Source organism: Chanodichthys erythropterus, chromosome 21, assembly GCF_024489055.1.
Source record: "Chanodichthys erythropterus isolate Z2021 chromosome 21, ASM2448905v1, whole genome shotgun sequence".
NCBI classification, from domain to species: domain Eukaryota; kingdom Metazoa; phylum Chordata; class Actinopteri; order Cypriniformes; family Xenocyprididae; genus Chanodichthys; species Chanodichthys erythropterus.
The window spans coordinates 40,348,774-40,358,263 of NC_090241.1; the positions used below are offsets into that span (position 1 = coordinate 40,348,774).

General features: G+C 38.1%; 1 protein-coding gene across 8 annotated transcripts in view; it reads right to left on the reverse strand.

Moving 5' to 3' along the window:
• Positions 1–8,728, reverse strand: part of rptor (regulatory associated protein of MTOR, complex 1) — a 431,784-nt gene extending 423,056 nt beyond the window's left edge. For all 8 annotated transcript variants that reach the window (XR_010893517.1, XR_010893518.1, XR_010893516.1 and 5 more), the window contains exon 1: positions 8,326–8,728. The gene's annotated coding sequence lies outside the window, so the exon portion shown is untranslated. The remainder of the gene's footprint in view (positions 1–8,325) is intronic.
• Positions 8,729–9,490: the final 762 nt, after the last annotated feature.

The following is a 9,490-nucleotide window of genomic DNA, read 5'->3' on the forward strand; positions in this document are numbered from 1 at the left end:
ATTTCGTCACCTATTTTTAATTTAGTCTTAGGGCAAATATCCTTGTTAGTTTTAGTCATATTTAGTCATTCACATATCTTTTTTTGTTAGTCTAGTTTTAGTCAAAACTTTTTAGTCTTTTTTTTTAAATAACACATTATTACTGAGATTATTACTGATAAACATTTCAGTAAAAAAAAGTGTTTCACATATCTCAAACATTGGTTAAATGTCATAATTACCTGACAAAATACACTTGTTGAATGATTTTTGGTGAATGCAAATGTTAAACGCATCTGGTTTTCAATTTCTGATTTAGGAGACACATTCACAAATGATTAACCTGTGCTGAAGAGTATTTTATTTTAACCAACACAATTCAGAAGCTGGGGCCCAACAGACTCCGACTGACAACTTAATAGATGGCCTCTCCTCTTTCCTGGCTGGTTGCTTGACCACATCTAGAAGCTATTGTAAGAATAAATACAACGAGGTCTCATTAAATGCAATAATATCAGGAACACACATGTTAAAGTGGAAATAAATAATATATAGTGTTTTTTTAATATATATATATATATATATATATATATATATATATATATATATATAAATAAAAGTATAAAGTAAATTACCAACTTAATGCAAGTTATACATGGTATTGCACATCACATTATTGATGATATTTGGAGCAATATTATATGTAATTGTTAAACTTGATTCCCTTACATATACATTTGCTTTTAAGCCTAATTATTAATTTTGATTATGATGTGATTGTGACAGGGGCGTGGGAAGAGGTTTCAGGTTGGGGGTGCTTAGTTTTTTCTGTCACCACTTTTGAATAAGAAACAATATCAAGGCTATAAAACTTGTCAAAACTCTGCGAATCACAAAAGTATCAGTGAGAAGTTGAGAACACTCGTTTAAACAGTGCATACTCTCGACCTTGACTGAACATCACATTTTTTTTACTTTATTGATACTGCTTTTAATCGTAATGCAAAGACTGGTCATCGGGACATAAGCTGTCATGTACAATAAAAGAACCTGCGCAGCGACAGGAAATATAATTTAACACAAAAAGCCTGCCTAGACGGTGGACTTGCGCTCAGGATTTTTTTTTTTTTTTTGAGCAGTGTGTGGACGAATTCTTTCTACGCACACACCATTTTATTTCTTGATAACAGACCGCTGCTAACTATAACACACCGTTGCCATGAAAAACAGAGCGTTGCCATGGACACACAGGATTCTAACCGTAGAGACGTAGCGCACTATTTTCTTTAGCGGAAGCAATACAATGGTTTTTAAATCAATAAACTCCTTTTTAAATCATCATTTTGTGTCAAATTATTTTGACTTTTTGTCAGTATCAAAGCCGCGAACTCGTTCTGAGCAGCTGATGAAAAAGCAGAGACGATTGTAGACGAAAATGTAGAGAGATTTTATCTTAGTTTTTATTTTATACAAAACATTTGTCTCGTCTTTTTTCGTCAACAATAATGCATGTTAATTTAGTCTTAGTCAGCGTTTTTGGACAGTGGTGCAGTCTTGTCATAGTCTCGTCTTAGTCATGAAAAGGTCAACATATTTCGTCTCGTCTGACGAAATTAACACTACAGCAGGGACCAATACAGATTCCGTTTCCACACTCTTTCCACAGCAATCACATAACCCACTTCCTGCCACTAGGTGTGAGGAGGTCTGGGCCGGCCTGCAACCCGGAGAATTTTATTGACAGGTGTCCCATGAGGGAGGTGATCTGGGTCCCGGATGACCTGCAGGCTGCCCCCGGTCTGGTACCAAATATCTCAGTTTTAAGGGGGGTAAATTTCAGGCTCTGGTGGATTCAGGATGTAACCAAAACTCAATCCATCAAAGCCTGATTCAGACCAAAGCATTGGATACAAGGCGCATGATTCAGGTACAGTGTGTGTACGGGGACACGTTGAAATATCCTTTTATGTCTGCTGTTATACAATTTAGGGGACAAAATCATAGTGTAGAGGTGACAGTTAACCCACACCTCTGACATCCACTAATTTTGGGAACTAATTGGCCTGCTTTTAGTGAATTATTGGGATGTGCGGGGAAGGGGAGTGCTCGTGCAGGTAGGAGGGGCTGAATTGGGACCACTGCGATCTGAGCCAGGGGAACAGAGCGAAATCGTGAGGCTGATCCTCTCTGAGCATGCTGCTTCTCCCCTGGAACAGTCTCAGGATGAGTCACTAAAACATGCTTTTGAACAGGTCCGTTATATCGACAGTCAACCACTCTAACCTGCTCATCCGCTTTCCTATCCATATTTTGCAATTGTGAAAGGCTGGTCGTATCGAGTGACCCAAGACGCTCAGACAAAACAAGATACAACCCAGTTATTAATGCCAAAAATCCGTCTGAAAATGCTTTTCCAGGCGACTCACTGTAATTCCATGGCTGGACATTTAGGTCAAACAACAACGCTAAATCATCTAATTTTTTTGGGCCAGGCATTAATTTTGCATTAGTGGTGGTGGATTATGCAACACGATATCCTAAGGCAGTGGCGTTCCACAGCATCTCCGCCAAGAGTGTTGCAGATGCACTATTTTGCTTAATCTCCCAAGTGGGTATCCCACAAGAGATCCTCACTGATCAAGACTCTACTGTGACCGGACTCACAGCCAACCCAAAGAAGTGTGTGGTAGGGCTTGTGGATGTCAGGTATCTGGGCTTCCACTTGGGTCATGGACAAGTGCGTACCCAAATTAATAAGACAGCAGCAGTTGCAACTTGCCCGAGACCTAAGACAAAAAAGGAGGTGAGACAGTTCCTGTGGCTGTTGGGATATTATAGAAAGTTTGTGACTAATTATTCGGACCTCACCAGCCCACTGACTGACCTCACTAAAAAGGAAGCACCAGATCTGGTTCAGTAGACAGAGCTGTGTCAGCAGGCTTTTACCTAAGTAAAGGCTGCTCTGTGTGGCGGACCACTATTACATTCCCGTGACTTTTCTCTTTCAAAAGCTGAATAACCAATAAAAAGCCTACTGATTGATCAGTGAAATACTCAATGATTATCAAAATAATTGTTTGTTGCAGCCCTATCTGGAAAGCTGAATGCCTGAAAATATTCAAGAAACTGCAGAAAACTAATCTTTTCCATGAGCACTTAACTGCATCCTGCTGATTAAAAAAATTGCTTTCACTTAGCTTCCACACTTTGAAAGAACACATATGAATAGAGTTAATGTGAGAGTGAGTGGCCATGTAAAGTGGCTAATGTTAGATAGGGCTGAAAAAAAATATCTTTGTTGTCGAGTAATCGTTTGATCTCACGTGACCTAATGTAAGGGCCTGCAATATCACGATTTGAAAGCTACGGCACTTTAGCGCTAGAGTGTAATGCAGACCTTACAAATGCTATTGTGGTAGAAGAAAACAGTGCGAATTATGACTGAGTGCAAATGAACCCGAACTAGCAAGATGTGGGAAAGTTTCACAAAACTTCAAACCAAGAATGCTGTTGGGTGTAATACATGCAAGGCGGAACTTGCCTTTCACAGGAGTAAAATGTGCATGTTGGAGAACTTAAAGAGGAAACATCCGGGCACAAGAGGAGCCGGTGAGAGGTGAGTGTTCCCCAGCTGTAGATAACTAACAAGCTGTAAATCTCTTTATTAGGGAATGCAATACTATGTATAGTAATAATATTACCATTCTTTGTGTCCTGAAGTAAATGTCCCTTTTTCTGTTTCAGTTCTAAGAGAAGCAGTGGGCCTAATATTAATGATTTTTTTCTGAGGAAGAATTCTTGTACTCCTCAGCAAGCTGCTCTTACAAAGTCAATTCTGAACATGAGAAGGCTTTCATTAAATGGTTTCTGTGTTCAATCCTGGATTTATCCTTCCATCAAGAACCTACTTTTCAAGATTAATGTAGCAAAAATATGAAAAAACCTGTCAAAAAGTAAATATACATCTAATGCAGAATTGCAAATACAAACCCGTTTCTAAAAAAGTTGGGACACTGTACAACTTGTGAATAAAAAAGGAATGCAATAATTTACAAATCTCATAAACTTATATTTTATTCACAATAGAATATAACATATCAAAATGTTGAAAGTGAGACATTTTGAAATGTCATGCCAAATACTGGCTCATTTTGGATTTCATGAGAGCTACACATTCCAAAAAAGTTGGGACAGGTAGCAATAAGAGGCCGGAAAAGTTAAATGTACATATAATGAACAGCTGGAGGACCAATTTGCAACTTATTAGGTCAATTGGCAACATGATTGGGTATAAAAAGAGCCTCTCAGAGTGGCAGTGTCTCTCAGAAGTCAAGATGGGCACCAATTCCCCCAATGCTGCAGCAAAAAATAGTGGAGCAATATCAGAAAGGAGTTTCTCAGAGAAAAATTGCAAAGAGTTTGAAGTTATATCAAGAATATCATCTACAGTGCATAATATCATGTAAAGATTCAGAGAATCTGGAACAATCCCTGTGCGTAAGGGTCAAGGCCGGAAAACCATACTGGATGCTCGTGATCTTCGGGCCCTTAGATGGCACTGCATCACATACAGGAATGCTACTGTAATGGAAATCACAACATGGGCTCAGGAATACTTCCAGAAAACATTGTCAGTGAAGACAATCCACCGTGCCATTAGCCATTGCAAGCTAAAACTCTATAGGTCAAAAAAGAAGCCATATCTAAACATGATCCAGGAGTTTTCTCTGGGCCAATGCTCATTTAAAATGGACTGTGGCAAAGTGGAAAACTGTTCTGTGGTCAGACAAATCAAAATTTGAAGTTCTTTTTGGAAAACCGAGACGCCATGTCATCCGGACTAAAGAAGACAAGGGCAACCCAAGTTGTTATCAGTGCTCAGTTCAGAAGCCTGCATCTCTGATGGTATGGGGTTGCATGAGTGCGTGTGGCATGGACAGCTTACACATCTGGAAAGGCACCATCAATGCTGAAAGGTATATCCAAGTTCTAGAACAACATATGCTCCCATCCAGACGTCGTCTCTTTCAGGGAAGACTTTGCATTTTCCAACATGACAATGCCAGACCACATACTGCATCAATTACAATATCATGGCTGCATAGAACAAGGATCCGGGTACTGAAATGGCCAGCCTGCAGTCCAGATCTTTCACCCATAGAAAACATTTGGCGCATCATAAAGAGGAAGATGCGACAAAGAATACCTAAGACAGTTGAGCAACTAGAAGCCTGTATTAGACAAGAATGGGACAACATTCCTATTCCTAAACTTGAGCAACTTGTCTCCTCAGTCCCCAGACGTTTGCAGACTGTTATAAAAAGAAGAAGGGATGCCACGCAGTGATAAACATGGCCTTGTCCCAACTTTTTTGTTATGTGTTGATGCCATGAAATTTAAAATCAACTTATTTTTCACCTGAATAAAATATTGAAATTTGAAACTTCCACATCATTGCATTCTGTTTTTATTCACAATTTGTACAGTGTCCCAACTTATTTGGAATCGGGTTTGTACATGTTTCAGGAACAATCTATGGTAACAACTTTACAATAAGGTTCATTAGTTAACATTAGTTCCGACAGATGGCAACAGACACTGACAGGGGTAACACACTGATCCAGACAAAGTGTCTGTAGTCATCTGTCAGTGTGGTGTGAATTAGCCTTAACTAAAATTTTATTTTAACTTCTGAATGATATCATCTCAAATAAACCTTTGGTGGCGGTAATGAGCTGTATGGCCTACCTGCTAAGAAACAAAGAAAAAATGTCTTACACTACAAATGAACTGCATTCGGCTATGTTTAAAACATGCTACACAAACATTCTTCAACATGGAAACAGTCAACATTTAGACTATCATCTAATGTCAATTTATTCTATATTTTACACAAATGACTTTTAAACAAATAACAAACTTGCATTCAAAATTGAGCTCGGATTTGAATTGTCATTTTAACAGACGGCATGCAAGAGTCATTGCCTCAACATGTTTCTGTGCAGTATCAGTCAGCATCATTTCTGTGGTCGCCTGCTGCAGTTAGTTTAGCGGCTATAATCTGTAAAGTATACTTTTCAAAACATCTTTAAATAATAAAAGTAATCTAGAGCAGTAATCTAGAGCAAATAATAACAGCAATCTACAGCAATCTAGAGCAATCTATTGTGGCCCTGTTGATTATCACAGTCTTGAAGCCTAAAGGGGGTCACACACCTGACGCGCTGCTCGGCGCCGTGCAGCGTTGCGTCTCTGACAACTCACAGGTATCGCACACCGGCCGCGCACATTATATACATGTGAGCTCAATTTTGAATCGACTCCTGATAGAAGAGCTGCACAATGGAAGTGTTTTACGTCAACAGGGAAACGTTACATGCCTATGCTTTAATATTTCACACTGAGGTTAGTGTACATGGAAAAATGGCACAACAAAGCAAAAGGAAAGAAAATACTACGTTTATTATACATTTTTAGACTTTATTCAAGCTGTTAAACTAAGAATGTGAAACTGATGTATCTTGCAGCACAGGGTGAAGTTAGTATGTACATTAACGACAATTTGAGAGAAATATAATATACATTTAATGTAAAACAATGTACATGGCGCTCTGTGGCGTGGCAGGATTTTAAACCACTTCCTGAGTCGTTGCTGGGCGCCGCGGACAAGCGCCAAATGTCGCCGCCGGTGTGCGTACTCTCATAGAAAACAATGCGTTCGAATTTTAAAGACGTGGCGTGGCGCTGAGCTTCACGTCCGGTGTGCGACCCCCTTAAGAGTCAAGGAACCTAATTAATGTTTAGAATTAAATTAGCTGTAATGAGGTGATATTGTCATTATGTCTGACGTTTCTTTTGCCTCCATATTTATGTGGTTTTATTTTCTATACAGGTTCTATACAACTTCTGAGCTGGAGCATACCAAGGTGTGAGTAAACTACAGTTTGCGGATGGGAAGCCTGTAATGACTTAAATCAATTGGAATTTTAAAATGTACTTTATGAGGTTAACATAACTCATTGTGTTCAAGTCTGGTCATTTTCAGACTTCGATTGTAAATTTCTTAGTTCGATTGAACTTCTGTTTATGTTCACTGATTAATATATTTAAATAAATGCCTAAATTAAATTTGTTTATCATGTAAAATGATTGTATCTCTTTAGAAGACCTGGATTAAACCACTGGATTCATATGGATTTCTTTTATAATCTTTTAAAGCATTGTGAATCTGTGTGTCAAATCTGCAGTTCGGAGCACCAAAGTCACGTGATTTCGGCAGTTTGGCGGTTTGACCATCGATCCGATTCATGATTCGATATACTGATTAATTTATGCTCCGATGCTTTCTGAAGCAGTGTTTTGAAATCGGTCATCACTACATAAGTCGTTATTTTGTTTTTTGCCGCACCAAAAGTATTCTCGTTGCTTTATAATATTAATATTGAGCCACTGTACTCACATGAACTGATTAAAATATGTTTTAGTACCTTTATGGATCTGGACAGAGGAAGTGACATTGGAGGCCTATGGAGGCCCTTACGGAGCCATCGGATTTCAACTAAAATATCTTAATTTGTGTTCCAAAGATTAACGAAGGTCTTACGGGTGTGAAACGACATGAGTGTAAGTAATAAATGACAGAATTTTCATTTTTAGGTGAACTTACCCTTTAAAGACTTTTCATTTGAAACCACAAAAACTAAGAACTGACAGATCTAAAACTGAACTTAACCTAAATCTACCACACTGACACAAGAAAGATTTAATACAGTATTAAAGAAGTACTGCTGAATAAGGCTGTGTTGCAATACATTGTGTGAGTTACCTTATTAGGCAGCGATAAAATGTAGCATTTTATGCAAATTGTATGTAATTTAGCAAACTTTGACAGCAAAAAAACATGCTGCATCTAGGCAGATAACTAGGTTGAGATAAAGTCTATGATTGTCCAACCACTACAACTTAGCCTAAACAAGACAGCAAGTTTATAGCTACTGCAATGCACATGGTATTAATGCATGACGTAGTTGGTGCTTTGCAAGAATTTGCTGCTTCACACACTAAATTTACAAAAAAGAAAATAACATGGTAAATATTATTTCAGCCTAAATACCATAACTACTGCCGTTATAGTTACACTGTAAAAAGCAGAGAAAACATAGGATGTCCTCTAGTCTACACAGTAAGCGTTCAGAAAGAGTGTCGTTTTTCTTTATTGATGAAAGTAGTGGATAATAAAGTATATTACTTTTCTTTCTTTTTTTAAAGCGACTATGATATTTTTGCACCAATGGTGAATTGTTTATGAGACATTACGTTAGATGGTTTTGTGAATTGTACTCGCACCTCTGGTCAGCAGAGTTCTCCAAAGCTCGAGCTGGAGATCCGCTGCGTCTACGGACGATAAAACAGATCACTCCCGTCAGAAGCTTAAACGGCAGTGTCCACAGCCTGTGGAGGATCTGAAGGCGCTGGATCAAGACGATTTTGCAGGGTGATCTGCGCTGGCTCTGCTTTTGGTTCTGGGTCAGGCGCAGCGGCCCATCATCATCCTCACACACACACACTGCGTGAGCCACGGCAGGCGCTCAATAACTTAACCCCACGGTCTCTTTCCGTGCACTTTCTGTGCTCCGCGATGATGGATCAACTGCGGCAAATTTTAATAAGAATTCTAGGTGAGATTGTTTCTCAACACTTTCGCAAGGGCGCCGCCATCTTGGGGTGAACCCAGAATGCACCGCGCACATCGGGGCATAGGCTATATCTGAGGACGTCAACGAACACGTCAACGATCGGTATGGATAGAGGAACCAAGCAAAGCCCAAGTAATAATATTAAATATATTATTAGTAAAGATATTAAATATAAGAATAAAACACTTTTTTTAGTATGGTTTAAAAACGACATTTTATTGGTGACACAGTTGTTTCGCCATGATTGTCACTTACTTTCATATGGATAATTTCTAGATAAATTCAATTTTTTTTTTTTTTATTAATATGCCACAAAAGAAGATGTAACAAATACATAACAACAGGAACAATGACAAAAAAAATATCAGGTAACAGAGTGCCAGAGGAAAGGGAAAAAAAAAACAAAAAAAAAACAAAAAAATCATACAAGGTTAAACATTGAGAGCAATCTTTGACTTTTTAAAGATTTTTTGTTTTTTATACCCATCAAAGACAAAACATGAATTATAGTCTACTAGAAAAATAGAGAGTAGCGGAGTTTTGCCCAAAAATTTACATTTGTGAATAAAAAATTTGCCAAGAATCATAAACAAATTAACAATGTATTGAATATGAGAGTCTGGATTTTGATAAATAAAAATAATACTAAAAGTGTTAATATCAATTTTGGCATTTGTTTTTTCTGAGAGATAGTTGCATAACTCAGTCCAAAAAGTTTTAACATAAATACATTCACAAAAAAGATTTACAATTGTCTCTTCCACGTCACAGAAAGTACATGTATCTTCTACATTATGGATATATTTATTGAGTAT